The following is a 17,831-nucleotide window of genomic DNA, read 5'->3' as shown; positions in this document are numbered from 1 at the left end:
TATATGATAAAATAATATAATCTGCATATTCTGTCTGTCTGCTCAACACAAGCTCTGTGCAAATTTTATATTAAGGACCGTCTTCTTGTTTCAAAGCATTCGTGTTGCTTCTGTGTGTCCAGTGAAGCATATAATGGTCTGTGTAGCTGTCGTGCTCACAGTGACTGTTCAGAGGATGCTGTTATGCCACCACCGAAAAAACATTTGACAAGCTGAGAGCAAAAGGAGACGCTGTACAATACATTAAAACTGCACAACATCACATAACCAATGGTTGGACATTGTGATCAGACCATGAAGCACATGACAAAACACTTCATCAGCTCCTCCACAGCTTCTCGCCCACTTACAGGACAGCACACTACATTAAACTAACTGTATGACTTGTCCAGTGGCAGAACTTGATTTTTCATTATGTGGATGCAAATGAGAAAGGAAAAAGCGCAAGCTCCAGGGACGAGCAAAAGCAATTTTCTCCCAAATAAAATCACAAAAAATACATTCTCAGAAATTTTTTACAAAAGATGTCACTGGTACAATTTATTTTCAAAAGGTACAGCTTTTGAATTAGTGCCTAAATGGTACCGTCCCAGTGACAGCTTTTGTAAAAAAAAAAATTGTGGAAAATGTATCTTGCTATATTACAAAGTCAATAAATATCGCAACCATTAAATCTCAGCTAAACTCTTAAAAATAAAGATTCCAAAAATGAGTTTTTTGCAGCGATGCCATAGAAGAACAGAGTTCCTTTCAGTAAACCGTTAGCCATTTTTTTTCTTAATGTGAAGAACATTTTAATTATCCTTTTTTCCAATATAAAGAACTTTTTGTGGAAGGGAAATATTTCATGAATATTAAACATTCTTCGATTGATGTCACTATTTATTTTTTAGTGTGCGACTTAGATGTTGTTAATCAGAGAACTCCAAACCAACTTTGATCTCAAGGCATCAGAACTTTAACAAATTGTCAAAAGTTATCAGAAGAAATGATCAAGCAAAAAGTTTAAGACAAGTTGGCAGGAATTATGGCACTGATACAAAAAAGATTAAAACTCTAGAAAAACAAAACATTTGAGTCAACATGTAAATTTGATTAAAAATTGGATTGGAGCGTGAAACGGCTCACATAGCTCTGGCTGTGAATTGTTCAGTGCAGTCAGTAACCTTGGCAATGTTTCTATCAAACAAGACACATTATTAATTTGTTCACTCACAGGCAATGGTTTATGGAAACACAATGCGTCAGCCACTGCTTACATCCACAACATACAACGAAAGGCACACATTTTTTACTAATTCTGGGGCAGAAAAATAGTTTAACAACAGATCTAAATTATTTACTTGCACTGTAATATTATAAATATATATAATGCTTGAAAACAATACATTGTTTCGAATGCTAATCAAATCAATCAGGGGTTCCTGTCACACACATCACATATCACTTCACATAATCCTCACTGTGACGCTTGATGTATTCTGAGTTCACTTTAATTGAACAAGGTTACAGCCCTGAAGAAAAGCAGCAGAATCAATCAAACATTTATATTGTATTTATAGTCAGAACACACACACACACTCATCCATCACGGTTCAGTCCCACTCAGAAGTCATTCAAGTTTACTGGCACAAACCATCACTAACGGGAAGAGAAACCAGCAATATCGCTAATCCCAGATGCAATCCAAGACCCGTACCATAATGTCCTGTTCCTCACAAAAAAAGTACAGTAGGCAGAGGCTCTCCCAACTGTTGCCCTTTGTGAGTAGATTTTAAAATATTTGCACAAAATTTATGTAGCATTTGCTTTATTTTTATTTTTTTGTCACAATCTGATGCCCCACTTATCAGTCACCACAACACAGTCTTTGACAAAGCAATAGTCCACATTTTATAAACATTAAAAAGAGAGATGAATTTGACTGTAAACTGTCATACAACAATAAAATAAGCTGTAGAATTTTAGTCAATAGATTCACACATTATACTTGTTAAATTACAGTAAATTTGCTGGACTGACTTTTCCGGTAAATCTACCATATCTACTGTTGACACAATGACTTTCCATGTTTTACCATTAAGATTCAGCACACACACAAAAAAAAAAACTTTTAAACACAACTCCGCTCTCTTCATCTGCCCAGATGAGGAGAAATATTTTAGTGCCTAATTTGACAATTTTTTTTATTATTATTATTTGAGTGACTGGTGTAAACAGCGAAAAGTAATCGTGTCATCCCCGCCATCACTTCATGATTGGCCAAAAGCAGATATCTTGTGCCATTTCTTATGTGAAAGCCCCTATTGCCAGGACATTGAGCACTTGTACATATACATTCTTAAACTGATTATGCTTAATAAGCAGATGACGTGCATGGTCATGTTTTCATCTGTTTAAAATCATAAACAGCTTAAGCATAAATTAATCGACTAAACTATATTTTTGATATATTATATCATATATTTTATTCTGATTTCACCTTAACCCTCATTCTTTCATCTTATTGAAGTGCACGTGTGTGATATGTGATAGGAAAGTGTTCTTACTGTGGTTTTAAAATTGCAATGAAACAGACATAGGCAAGGCAAGGCAGGGCAAGGCAAGTTTATTTGTATAGCACATTTCATACCAATGGTAATTCAAAGTGCTGTACATAGAAGGAAACAAATACATTGGAATAAAAATGGAATGCATAAGAAATAAAAATAACAATAAAAGCAGAGAATACCCCTATCTGGATGGAAAAGTTTCACAGCTGCTTGTTTTATTTTGAGATTTTCCCATGTTGATTGTACTGTGTCTGTTGTGTTTTCTCGGCGCCTAAATAATATATTGGATGTCTCCAATAAATCAGATTTTTCACCTAAAATCAGCCAGGAAGAACTCTAGGACTTACCCTCCAGTCCGCACCCCAAAGATTTGGTCCTCAACCTTGAGTTTCACTTAAACTCACTACTCTGCCACAGACTCAGGTCATCAACATGGTTTCATCTCTCAATTTCCCAAATAATATTCAGAATTTATGTTTGTCTCTTACAGTACATACTTCCCAAGTCTCCCAGCTCTTCCAAATAGATTTAAAATGCCCATAAAATGCCTATACAACTTTAAATGCCTAACGCTAACAGTCAGGAATATAAAGAGGATGCATACAAATAAAGAATAAAATAAAAACAAGGATAATTAAAACCGTTTTAAAAGGAATTAAAAGAGTAATAAGATGATAGATAAAAAGTGCAATCAGTTCGGACATAGCAAAGTGCTCATTCAGTAAATGTACAGTTAAACAGATGTGTTTTGAGTATGGATTTGAATGTGACTACTGTAGGAGCACATCTGATCTCTTCTGGAAGCTGGTTCCAGCTGCGGCTGCATAACAGCTAAAAGCAGACTCTCCTTGCTTTGAGTGAACCCTTGGTGTTTCTTGGTGACTTGATCCTGATTCATCAATGCATTGGAATAGAGAGTCAATGGGGCTGTAGTCGTTAGGCGATAGGGCTAAGTAGATCTGGGTGTCATCTGCATATGGTAAGCAATTTGGTTCTTTCTCATTATTTGGCTCAGTAGGAGCATATACAGGTTGAACAGGAGTGGCGCAAGAATTGAGCCTTGAGGGACTCCACATGTCATGGATGTCTATGACCTACAGTATACTCACATAATAACCTCTCCCTTCTAAGAATGACCTAAACCATTTGAAGACCATCCCAGAAAGCCAAACCCAGTTTTCCCGCCTGTCAAGAAATATATTATGATTGACAGTGTCAAATGCAGCACTGAGGTCGAGTAGTACCAGCACTGATAATTTGACTGTATGTATTTAATATCAATACTATATATATAGTGGCAAATACAATTTATTATCTTTATGAGCGCTATCTCTGTACTGTACTGTGATGCGGTTGGAAACCAGATTGAAACTAGTCAAAATATTTATTCGAGCTTAAGAATTTGTTCAGCTGATTGAAAAAAACTTCTTCAATGATCTTGCCTAAGGAAGATTTAAGATTGGTCTATAGTTGCTTAATATCGTCTTATCCAGATTGCTTTTTCTCAGGAGGGACTTAACAACTGCAGTTTTCAGGGAGTTTGGAAAACTCCCAGAGAGAAGTGAGGCATTTACCACTTCTAGGAAATCTGCTACTAAACAGTTAAACACACTTTTGAAAAAAGATGTGGGAAGTGTGTTAAGTGCGCAGGTTGATGTTTTAAGGTGCTGTACGGTTTCTTCCAAAATTTTGCCATCAATTTCTTCAAAATCAGACATACTAACTACTTTTTGAGGTTGTGGTCTGATCTGTCTGAACTCAGTGCAACTCAAGGATATATCAAAGACTCACTGCATTTGCTGTCTGAGAGCACTGGGAATGTGGCTTGGGGGGTTTGTTAGTCTCTCGACTAGCAAAAAGAGTGCGTGTGTTGTTTAAGTTGCTGTTTGTAATATTTGAGAAGAAGGTCTGTCTAGCTTTGCCTAGTTCCATATTGAAAGCACAAATGCTGTCTTTATAGATGTTATAATGGACTACAAGTTTCATCTTCCGCCACATGCGCTCTGCTTTTCTGCATTGTCCTTTCAAATTTTGCACTGTTTCTCCACGCTTTTTTTCTGCCACTCTTCTTCCTGACTTTTACAGGAGCAATGTCATCAATTACACTCTTAACATTTGAGTTAAAGGAATTAAGGAGAAAATCAATAGAGTCCACAGATATGCTTGGTGTTCACACAAGTGTTCTCATTTAAGCATCTTGGTATTTTTGAGGCCTGTAAATAATGATAAGTACAATGTGTGGAGCACCTTGTAACACAATACCAAGATATTTGAAAGACAGGTAATTCCAAATGACACTTGCTTGCATTGATAGACATCTTTAAATAGAGCAGCTACACCCCCATCTCCCCTAACCGCTCTGCAGACACTCATAAAAGTAAAGTTAGATGGGGCAGTTTCATTTAAGACAGTTGCTCTGCAGTTGTCTTCTAGCCATTTTTCACTTAGAAGCATAAAATCCAGGTTGACAAAATTAAGTCATTGACTAGAAGTGATTTATTTTTAAGTGAGCAAATTTTTAAAAGTGCTAACTTGACAGTATTACCCCCCCCCCCCACACACACACACACACAGAAATCTTAGTTTGACGTGTAATAGGCACCAGATTAGATGGGTTTGCTATATGGCTTGAGAAGGCCTTAGACTTTCTATCGGTTAATAGAACAGAAATAGAGAGAGCTACAGGCACATTGGGTTCCCGCTTGTTCTGTAAACACTTGAGAAAGTTACTGTTATCATAGCGGGTACTCAACACATATCACTGAGAGGTGTTATCAGTTGTTTTGGGTTCACCTAGAGCAGATGGAGGAGGGTGTGGGCCTTGGCGTTGTGGCAGAGGCCGAAGAGCTCTCACAGGAGGGGGAGGGCGAGCTGGGCCCGCAGGCTTTGGTGGTTGCGAGGCTCGCCGCTTTTTTTGGTTGATATCTGTGGGCTCGCAGCAATGGAGTGGGATAGTTTAGTTCCAGCATACACCAGTTCCTCCATTTTCTCTGAGAAGCATAGAAGTGGAGATGCTGGAGAGAGGGATAACATGTCTGGTGAGAGGGGCTGTTGCTCTGGTGTTACCGGAGGCTGTAATATGTTGTCCTGGCTTCCCTGGCTGTTTTCCAGAAAGTCGTCCTTGGGTGCTGAATCTTGGAGCTGTTCTAATATGTCACAGTCTGTCTGTGGTGAGCTCTGTTGGCAGGGCTCAGCTGAGATTGAGCAGAGGTTGTTGTGGCTGCGTGGTGTTATCATTGTCCTTGTCAACCGCATGTCCATTCAGGTGCTGAAATTAAGTCCTGTGTTCATTCATTCTCTGTCCAGGTGTGTGTGTGCCATTCCGGTTGAGTGGATTGGCACACACTACAGAAGGATGATGGAGGGAGAAGTAGATATTGTCCTTTAGCACTCTTGTACCAAGTTTGTTTGGGTGGAGGCCATCCTGTTTAAACAGTTGTCTCTGACTCCAGAAAAGATTGAAGTTGTCAATGAAGTTCACTCCTTTTATGTTTAGGTTTTTTGCAGCCATTTATTAAGCCCAAGCAACCGTGAAAACCTATTTGTTGAAAACCTTGCTGGGAGTGGTCCACTGATGAATGGCTGAACTTTCAGTCTTCTAAGTGTTTCAAAAAGTTAATTGAATCACTCTTAAGGAGTTCTGACTGCTCTTTGCGAACACCATTCTCCCACACATGAATGATAAGCTGATTTACAATCTTATGTTTCATCAGAATGTTCTGAAGTTCCCTTTTTACATCAGAAACTGTTGTATGTGGAAGGCAGCACGTAGCTGTAGTCCTGCTACTAATGTTTCTGATTATGGAGTCACCCACTATCAGAGTCCTGGGCTCGGCTGCGAGCTGAGTGCCACTGTCTGCTCGACCCTGAGCGCCAATTATCATCAGTGTTAGCTTACTGGCTGATTCGGTCTGTGTTCGATCACATTCATCACATTTGGGGATTCCTCACCCACATTCATTTAATACTTCAAATCTGTTCTCAAGATGTATAGGCGGTTGTAGGAAATATGTGATGCTCGAGACAATCTGATGTCTCGGGTGCCTTTGGGTCTCACTCCCTGTTTGTGCCATCAATTATTATGTTGATCAGTTACGGCTTGTTTCTCTACACTCAGTATGGCCTGTCAAGGAGCACTAGATTCATGGGACTCACCAGCTGTATGCTGAGGGCATCCATGACGAAGCTCTGTTGTGTGTTCCGTCTGGTTTGGTGGTCATGCAAGTAACTTTGTTTCAAGAACTGCAATCCTTTGTAAAAGTCTGTGGCAGTTTGTGCAGCAAGTAAAAGTTTTTAAACCAGAAGTGAACCAGTTTGTGAACCAGAAAAGGCATTTTCTTTCATATCCTTTTGAATGTAGGCAGTTGTGTTTTCCCTTCTCCGGAATGTAAGATGATGGCTTTCAGTGGGAGGCTGGTCGGATAAAAAATTCTGCTAAAATTAGGAGATAAAATATAAAAGCGATAGAGCAAAGTGCAGAGCAGTAAGCAAAGAGCAAATGAACAGTAGCTAAGCAAGGAAGTGCTTTTTTGTAGGGACAGATCTTTTCTTTTGTATTGTGACGGACATCCGAGTGAAACAGATTATCGAAAAGGAAACAAAATATAGGGCAGGTCAGTTGTTGATTGGATTTTGAGATGTCCGAGGTAAAAAAAATAAAAAAAGTAAACAAACAATACAGTATTTCAATTGTTCACAGTAAGACCCATTGCTGTTCACGCCATGTTGTGATTACGAGATGACAACCTGTGATGTTCTACCCTGAGCTGTCAGAGTCCTTGGACTTTAATTTATGAATCTGCAACGATCAGGTGGAAGTCAGAGCTTTTAGAAAATTCAGAGTTTATAAGTTGTAATTACAACCTGGCGTGAACGTACACTCCAAATCTTTCATGACCCTGTCTGTGTAGTCTTTGGAAATGTAATGGTTCAGCCATGAAACCCACAAAGCATCCCTGCAAGAGCTGGGGAATGAGAAATTAGTTCAGCTGTAGGGCTTTAAAGCCTTTTTCATTCAGCTGCGGTACATTTAGAAGTCCTCAAAAATGCCACTGTGTTGTGCTTATGGGTAGCAGACACTGAAGAGACACGACGCTTACACACGAACACCATTCGGCAGCTATAGTGGATAATTGATGATCAAACAGTCTCTGCAGAACTGCTACTGTGTGTAATCATGTGCGTAATCACATTTACTCGAATGCACGGCTGTCTAAACATCACATGTGTTTTTCTGTTTCACATGCGTGAACATGCGCCATTATCGTCTCTGCGAGGATGTTAAGACGGCTACGCCATCCACAGCGCGGTACTCCAGCAGGACTCACTCGATTGATGATATGCTTGGACATAACTCTTGCTTTCTCCGTGTGTCATTAGCTTGTGTATCTGACATGAGTGAAGCCCTCCAACCCACAGCATTGCTGCTCATTATGACACTGTCAGCTGTATCCATCGCCATCGGGACATCAGGAGCAACACTCGGGAGAAAATACTGCATTTGCGTCACTTGTGTTTGTGTGGACTAGTGCAGTACAGCTTCCAAACAACACTTCAGCTGGGCTTGTAACTGTACATGTGTTACTGCAGAACTTACGAGACAGCTTCTGCTTAATCCATTTTCCATTGCAAAGTTCATAGAAATACTGTCCATGTACATTAAAATGCCCCTATTATGCTATTTTAAAGGTTCCTATAGTTTTGGAGTCTCCTGCAATAGGTTTATATGCAACATTTTCAATTTTCCAGTCTCTCTAAATCCCTCCTTTCCTCAGAGCATACTCTGCTCTGATTGGTCATAGTCCAGTCTGTTGTGATTGGTCTACCGCTTACAGCGCATGTCAAAAAACAAAACGTCCATTATAGGGCTGGGCGATATATCGCATGACATTGTTAGGCGCATCTCGTCAGTAAAGCCGGTTCCCTGATTAGTAGTAAATCACCATCAGTTAACTGACAAGCTGAGCCATATCGCATTAATATCGCGGACGTATCGCCTGCGATAATTAATGCGATATGGCTCAGCTTGTCAGTTAACTACGGCTCTTTGTAGTGAATGCCGCTCCATCTGAAAGCAGGTGATGGAGATTTACTACTAATCAAGGAACCGGCTTTACTGACGAGATGCGCCTAACAATGTCATGCGATATATCGCCCAGCCCTAGTCCATTACCATATCTGAATTTCAGCTCCGGAGGCTTCCTCAGCATTTGTATACACACAGTGATACAAACAGTAACAATGGCGTCGGTTTTCCCGTATCAATTCGAGGCTGAGTCCTCATCGTTTGGAAGCTCATGCCAAGTGGATTTTCTTTTACGGCACAGAAAACGGCGTCTTCTCGACATGTCAACAACACTAATCAAACTCTTCCAGGCCTCAACTGCAACTAAGTGTTTGAGGGCGGTCAAAGTAGACGTTATGTGCAGGCATCCAATGAAGACCATTGGTATTATGCAAATTTGTTACAAACCTACGTAGGTTTGTGCAGGAAGACAGACAGAAATTACTATATCAGAAGTTCAGAATCGGTTCTTTCTTTTGGGAGACAATACCTACATTTGTCTAGCACTAACACTGTAAGCTCACAAGGATGATGGTTAGTGATTCTAAACAAATGACAGACTTGATTTTTCTGCCCAAAAGTAATACCAGAATGACTGTTGAGTCACTTTGAAGACTTTAAACTTGCATACAAAAACGATGAAAAATTTATAGGCCATCCAATTCTCATCAAAAATTTGTATGGTCACATAACATCCTCTTTGCAGATACAAGAGAAAACAGACAACTTTCGACTCCACAATTAAAATATACAACCAGTTCGCGCTCATTAAACTCAGATGATTTACATAATGTTCAGAGTTTGTTTGGTGTGCAGAAAACAATAATGAGCAGTATGATGCTGAGCATCTGACACGCAGACGTGTTTCTACACATCAGCTCTCAGCCTTAATTACAAACCTCTCCTGATACATTGTTAATTTTGATTTCTCTCAGAGCAAAGCAACATGATTGTAAACGGGAAATATACAGTTTATTCTGAGCTGGTCGTGGGAATCATTATTTCATTCTTTAAGTGCATTGCAGGAGCCAACTCTTTATTAACATTGTGCCTTTGTGTCTGTCATTAAAGGTGCTGTAAGGGATGTTTTAAAACCATTTAAAATGTCCCTAGGTCTCTTCCCATGTTATTCTCAGGTAATTTATAGCTGAATGGATACAAGTCAAAATCCAATACAGCACACAAGTCAATAAAACGTTTTGGTCATGAGACCTTAATCAGGAATTATTTTCGAGATGTTATGACGAAAATTTTAGATAATGGACATAAAAAGAAAGATGTGAACCTGAGGGGACAAATTGACATTACAGGCCATTGACAGTCTGTGACTGTGATAGAAGAATCGACTTCTCTGTCTCCCCTCAGTGGTCAGACTGTGTCCATTTCAGAAGATCGGACTCACAGAAAAATATGAGAGAGTGACTGAGATTTGATATGCTCTTTTATTCATGTTTTCTAATGTATGTAATCTAATGGATATATGTTTTTTCCAAACCATTTTGGTCAAAACCAGTCTAGTTGAGCTGCTCAATTCACATGATTTGTTTACAGTAGGCTATACAATACTTAAAATTACTCTGTATTTCAATATTATATAGATTACATTTTTGTTATTATTTATAAAATGTATAATTATATAATTAGCCTACTGTATATGCTTCTATTTATTGATGAATGACCTACACTCGCCCATGAGAACTGCTAAAATCTACACCAATGAGACGTGTGTGTGTGTAATGCAAAACGAGTGACACAAAAAGTTAAATAACTAGGCTAATGTTTTGAAACTCGATGGAAAGAGCTCCTCTACATCCCATCCACATTCACGCGCAAATGGATGGGTTACACGTAATGCGGATAACTTAATTGGTAAACTCGTAAAATGAGAGAGAGAGAGAAGTTTTAACGTATTTCTGCATGGTAATGCTCTGTTATTACTAAGCAAGCAGACTCGGGGTGAGATGGGGACTTGAGTGTGCGCGTGAGAGCAGCAGTAACACCCATTAACAGATCCGGTGTTCTGACACGAAGACTGAGGAACTTTAGCAGTTGTGAAGGAGCTATAAGCTGGAGTCAGTCTGATGCTGGAATCAAATCATCCAGCAATACGGATAAAGGAATAAAAGTAGCCTAATGTGCAAATGCATCGCAGCACAACTTACATGTCCAAGCTGAAAATGAGCAGGGCAGCGCAAAATCAATGGGCTTAAACCGGGTAAGTCGACTGTTCATTTTGTATTTTTTTTTCGAGTTTGTATTTGTTTGCAATAAGTCTGTTCATATCTGCGGCTCTTGTATGTTTGTTTCTGTGTGCGTTATCGCAATAGCAGGTAAATCAAGCACAGCTCATCCAAAGCTTGTGCGGTGCTCTTCTGACTTCCAAAACGCTATGTTTGGAAATCGCTTGGTTTTAATACAAAACCTTTATTTCATATCTACTGCGTTTCATTAGTATTACACTCCTCTGTTTCTCTGTAGATGATTTTATAACACGGAATAAAGGAGTTTGCGATTTCAGGCAAATCAAGATGGCAAACTATAAAGTTACATAACTGAGAATTCATATTAATTGAAAAGCTACATTTAATAAAAACATGGCTTCATTTTACCAGCACATTGATAAATCCATTTCATATCATCTGTGGCAAAACAATGTGATTAGATCATTTAAAGCTGCAAACTAAAACCAGGATGACTAAAACACTGAGTTTTAATGTCCACTATAATATTTTTATATGATTGTATTATAATGCTTTCCAAATTAGTATTTGTACATTTAAGTAACTAGTTAGGGTTGTCATGAAACTTTGACATCATATATTTATATTCATATAGGCATTCATAAATATCACTGTTAGCCTATATTATAAATGACTATGCAAATACAGGTTAAAAGTTCATTTCATTGCATTGTGTATTTGATAAAGAAAAGAGTGAGGTGATATGCAAGCCACTGACCTATTATTGAAGTGACACAATTAACATGTTTAATTTGGTGGAATGGATAGTATAAGTCCTTTGGATATTAAATGACATTTAGGTTTTAATGGGACATTTATCATTTGGGTGAGTTGGTGACACAATAGATTACCGTCTAACTCATGAGTTAAAGTACATTTGGTACAATGGCTATTAACAGTCTTTTAAGCATCAAAATAAATAATGTCTGTTTGAAGTATGTCTGAAAATAATCAACCTGTGACTGACATGCATAAATGTTATCTCTATAGATATGTGTATTAAAGTCTTGAAAGATAATAAGAAGGCTTCTTGTCACTTAAAACTTCTTGACAGTCACTTGGTTTTCTGTCCAACTTAAATTCATTCGTAAATGTGTTTTAATACAGAGGATCTGACAGTTTTGTCTGTATTACTACTGCTGAGAGAAATGACCCCTTAATTAGGAATGAAACAGACCCCAAACCTGTCGCAGTTATCCAGCCGGGATTTATTTAAATGACTCAGTTTGTCTGAATTGACACTTTAATCTGAGTATGATGTGCACATCTTTTTTTCTTCATTTCTTTTCCAAGCTATGGAGTTATATATCCTGGTCCTGTCTCTAGCAACACTTTGGTCATAGGTTCCATTCCCAGGGAATTAACTGATAAAAAAAATAAAAAAATAAAAAAAACCCTTCTAAGTTTGTTTGTATAAAAGCATCGTGCCAAATGCCTAATTCCAAAAAATCTTAATGTTAAAGTTAATACAATAAAATAGAATTCATTTTAATTCTTAATATTAATAAATAAATAAAATGAATAATATGTTTTTGGTTTGAAACAGCGCACAGTTAATCTGTGTGTTTTGTTGAATGAGAGGACTTGCAGTTTTATCATAAACTTGGTTACCTAGCAGCGTAACCCATCACTGGAGACAGAAAAACTGACAGAAAAACAATCCACTTATTGTCTTCCCATTCGTTTTACAGCACAGCGGTGTGAATTACGTCGCCATCTATTAAGAACAAGCACAAATACCTCATATTGATTCATGAGTGCCTTAATCAGTCTCTACCTCAAAGTGCCGTAGCAGAAATCTCCCCATCAGCACTATTGAATTTCATCTTCCGCGGGAGACACACAGCACAGCACCGCAACACTCATCATCAGCACCATCACTCATACAGGCTCCTGTACGCCGTTACTTTTCCTCTCTCACCGCCCCATATACCTTCAGCTGTCTGTCTGTGCTGGAGAGTTTGTGTGGCTGTGCTTTAATATGTCTATACGGGGACCTTGATGAAGTAGTTCACAAAAAGGAAATCAATGTTACAGGCATCTTAGAATGGATCTGTGCCGATTTCTAATTGTGATGACAGTCTCCAAGTCAGGGGCAGATTAACGCGAAGGCTGCAGTCTAGGGCCCTACGTGATCGGGGGCCTCTGTTCAGCGGTTTTTACAAATATTTTATTATGAATCTATTTCTACAGTACTAGTAGCCTAATTACAGTAGTTACTGGGTTTTAAAATAACAGGCAATTGATGAGCGCACAGCGCACATGACGGATTTTAGGGATAGTTCTCATGTCACGTCTAAAACGCCTTTCTCCTTATTTTCAAAGTGCTCGGGCTTGCAAGCTTACGCTCCCGCTCTCTCCATGACGAAGTGGAAGTTTCAGCAAAGGATAAATGGATTTACAGCACCGAAAAGCGGAACGCTCGTTTTCTAAACTGGCGCTTATCAAGAACAGGTAGGCCTAATCAGACTATGCCCAATGGCACTAGATTAGAGTGCTGTCAATCACTGCCTTATTCGATGCCCATTGTTGCCTGTAAATTCTACTATGTAAAAGTAATGTATTGGCATGGTACTTTTTACCATGCAAATAAAGCTATTTGAATCTGAATTTGTCAATTACTGATTTGCTGAGTTTTTCAAACAGGAGAAACCACAGCCCAGATCTCGCATTGTGTCAATATTCTGATTACATTCGTTTGACTGATCAAGCTATAAACTAGTATGATGACGAGTAACAAAATGCTTTCTCTGTGTCCAGATTTTACTGTAAATGATGCTAAAACTGACACTTCAAATGAACAAAAAACAAAAACAATCTCAAGTTTGACAAAAAGTAGTCTCTAATAATGTATAAATATAAGCTATATCCAAATGCAAAACATAATACAATTAAATTATTATGTCTGAAAGCAATGTACAAAGCCATGTATATATATATATATATATATATATATATATATATATATATATATATATATTTATACAGGGCTATACAGATATTTAGTGGTTACTTTTTGGCATTACAGATGATAAATGGTTCATAATTTAGAGTTAAATATTAGTAGGCTACCGGAAAATCCTCTTATATAGCCAGTACTTATTTCTGTTTTCCTCTATTAAAAACCAGAGATTGAATCGCCTCACTTAAATAGCCATTAGCCTATTAGTGATATTTATTTTTATCACTAATTAGTGATTAGTAATATTTAAGATGATTATTAGTGATACATCATACAGTATAAGTCATGCCCATGTGTTTGTATTGGGTATGCGTGTGCAAACATCACATCCTGCAAAAACACATTTTGCGGGAGATAGCACAATACCCTTCCTAATAATTTTTTTTATATTATATTCCACTATATTATTCGCATAAGTCTCACAGGTTCGTTCATTCAATAGCATTTGTGCGCCGAAAGTGAAAGTGATGTATAGTTTAATGTGACAAAAAAAGAGTGGTCACAGAAGACGCATTTGAAACGCGTGATAATACCAGGTGTAACGGTAATGCGTCTTGGCCGACCACTTGTGATCGGATCACCGAAAACGAGTACACTTTTGCACCGAAAACCATCTTTCCAGGTGGAAACAGGCTCTCTCTCACTCACTCGATTTCCGGGATATTGTATATAATTTGGGGGTGGGGGGCCTCCAAGTTCTTACCATCGTTCACACAGACCAGCTTCAAAACCAACTTCTTACTTCAATACAGACCCACAGGACTAAAGGAATAGACTGGAAAGGGAAATAAAGAAGAAAGAAAGAAAGAACTAGCAGACATACAGCTCTGCCCACACTGTCTCAGACTGAACACCCTCTTACACTCTTTGCCTTTAGGGAATTTCTTCTCAATGTTTTATGTTTTCACTCCTCGGGCCCTATCTTGCACCCAGCGCAATTGACTTTGTACACCGACGCATATATCATTCCTATTTCTCCCGGGGGCGGTTCAGCGAAAAGAGGAGCCGTGTTCCTGCGCAAACGTTCCCTGGTGCTATTTTGCAGTTTCAGAAAACAATTCCGCCACAGACCAGGAAAAACCTAGTCTAAAGTCAGTGGTGCGTTTTCAGTGGAGCGTTATTCAGATGCTATTTTAAGGGCGCATGCTTGGCCGTAATGTAGCGTGTGCACAACGCGCATACACTTTGCCTCTCTCATCTACACAGACGCAGCAGTTGCCATTTTTGCAAACCATACATAATTACAAGGAAAAATATTCCACACGAGGGAAATCATTGTGGTGTACATAAAGTTGTGAAAAAAAGGCATCAATCTAGCTTACACATTTACACAATATTAATCCACGCCTGTTTAACCGAAGCTAATTTGGGTGGGTTTCTCCCATCCCCATACAATGTCACTTCTCTGTCTTTTACGGCCCTGACGAGAACGTCAGTCCCTTCGGCTGTGAACCGCTCCTGGCGTGCACCTGGCAAATCCGCCTTTATAATATCAATCCGCCATGGAACAAGCGCGTCTGCTTTTAAAGGGAATGTGAGATGACCTCTGATTGGTTTATTGCACGTTACACCCAAACCACACCTATGAATAATGTAGCTACTTCAGACCAACCCATTTTAGATTTTCGTCGGGCGCAAGAGTCATTTATCCCGCCGGTATAATAGCAACAGCGCCTGAGATCCGCCCACAAAGTTACTTGCGTTTGATACTTGCATTTCAGATCGTTAAAATAGGGCCCCTCTTATGCATGTATGTGTGTGTGTGCATGTTTTCATATTATACAACACTACAATAGATATAAAAATTCAGGGTTTGTAAGATTTTTAAAATGTTTTTTAAAGTCTCTTAGTCACACTACATTAGGTTGATCGAAAAGACAGTAAAAACAGTAACATTTCAACATGTATACTATGTAAAATAACTGTTTTCTATAATATATTTTCAAATGCATTTTATATTTTATTCCTGTGATGGCAAAGCTGGATTTTCAGCAGCCATTACTCTTCTGCAAACATTTGGACGTTTAATGACCGGTTGAAAAATACTAGTTCCAAGATGAAATTTGAACGGACATCTTTGACGTGATCTGTTCTGTGTTACATATTTTTACCGATTTTTGCCGTCCTACCGCAACTATTTTTCGAGTTAAAAAGAACAGCATTTATTAGAAATAGAAATGTTTTGTTACATTATAAATGTCTTTACTGTCACAAGGAAAGAACAGTCTGTCTGGGGAGAGAGACTTGCATTAAATTCAGAAGAGCATTGAGACATAACTGTCTGATCACAGAATGGCCCTCAGAGGCCACCGCAGTTTGAGCTTTTCCTTTGAGCGCTAGCTGCCATAAAGAAGTGAATACTCCTTCAGACATTCTCTCTGTTTTTGACCTCTCTGATATAATTCACAGACCTCGCTTTAATAAAGCAGTGTCCTCAGCACTTCCAGCAGAACCAGAAAAACACCACTTCTTTGAAGTTGTACTATTTTTATGGACTTTACAAAATAAATGACTATTGTCCATATGGTATTAAATTATCATAATAATCTATTAATAGTTGCAAGTTACTGTAAAATAACACATACAATAATGTATGCCACTGTATAAAACAATTACTATATAAAATAATATGTATTATACTACAATACAAAACTGTTCAAAAAATTTGGGATCAGTCATTTTGCTTTGTTTGGTACTGCGTTCACTTGATGAAAGTCACCTCATGTTGGAAAGATCTGTCATTCATCTACATTGCTTTACTTTACTCAAACGTATTGAGTAAAAATCATTCATCATCGTTACATGTATCCCAGTGTCATCTTTGGACAAGAGAAAAGTCTGCCTCATTTGTATTTTTCAAAATGCCTTGGTGCCTACTTCAACTGGCACATTATGTGCAGTTTGAGCTCATTCACAGTATGAGCTTCATGCAGGAAATGCTGGGTCATATATTGACTCATGGATTGAGCGGTAACACATGGCATGTTTCAGTTAGACACTGATTCATTTGGATTGACAGAGGCATCGGTGCTCAGGCAACATGTTGTTGAGAAATAAAATTAAAGCCCAGATGAGACAGAAGCTGTATCATATGACGTTTGAAAGTTTCTTTAATTGCTTCTTATATCATGACTTAGAGGGGTCACTCTAAAAGAGATTTCATTTACAATAGAAATTAAGTTAAAATTGGGATTGAAATAAAAACTTGATTTGATTTAAGTGAGCTTTAAAAATCTGCCTGCTGCTTTTTGAAGTTCAATAATATTCACTATGATAGCACCACCTTTCATTATTCATTCCTGACGTCTTAATAATATAATGAGGGAGAGACGACAGTCTGAGATTCATTTCTGCTCAGATATGCTGTTTGAATACATCATGCTTTAATTTAACAAAAGGCTGACTAGCAGTCCGATTACAGATTGAATCCTCTGGCGTGAGAAGGTCTGTTTCATAAATCTCTTATTGCAGTTGCACTAATTATACCCATGTTATGAGCGCATTGGACCTTACTCTGCCATTGTGTAGAGAACATGGCTCATTTAGGAACGTACCCATGAATAGAAAAGAAAACATCATAATTAATTCCTCTGCTTTGGGATTCAACTTGTGTTGTGACATGAATTTACTGCATCCCAAGACTCGTGAGCAATTACGACTTCCAAAGCCATGGGACTGATGGAAGAACCTATATTCATTACTGTTTGAAAAAAAAAAAGAAAAAATGCAAATATAGAGTCAGGAGAATGTGATGTATTAGGAGACAAAGACGACAAATATATTAGTATGGATATGAATTGAGATGTTTGAAAACCTCTATGCATTCATTACATATTTTTGAGTATTTTTGCCCATGAGACAGTCAACGTGCTGAAGCTACTTATTCTTAATCCAGAGTTCATGGAATGATGGATTGGAGAGACTAAATTCTGCACCCGTGCAAAAGTGTACTCATTTTCACTCAAAATCTTCAGCAGGGCAGAGAAAACTTAAGAGAGACTTAATTCCATATT

General features: G+C 38.2%; 1 protein-coding gene across 2 annotated transcripts in view; it reads left to right on the top strand.

Moving 5' to 3' along the window:
- Positions 1 to 10,400: 10,400 nt before the first annotated feature.
- kcng2 (potassium voltage-gated channel, subfamily G, member 2) overlaps positions 10,401 to 17,831 on the top strand; it is a 33,606-nt gene continuing 26,175 nt past the window's right edge. The window contains exons 1-2 of one of the 2 annotated variants that reach the window (XM_079878444.1): positions 10,401 to 10,831; positions 13,182 to 13,310. The gene's annotated coding sequence lies outside the window, so the exon portion shown is untranslated. The remainder of the gene's footprint in view (positions 10,832 to 13,181; positions 13,311 to 17,831) is intronic. The other variant, XM_079878445.1, reaches the window with a different exon arrangement.

This window comes from Squalius cephalus (assembly GCF_949319135.1).
Source record: "Squalius cephalus genome assembly, chromosome: 8".
Lineage (NCBI taxonomy): Eukaryota > Metazoa > Chordata > Actinopteri > Cypriniformes > Leuciscidae > Squalius > Squalius cephalus.
The sequence above is the reverse complement of the archived record's forward strand: the minus strand, read 5'-3'. Positions and strand labels throughout refer to the sequence as shown.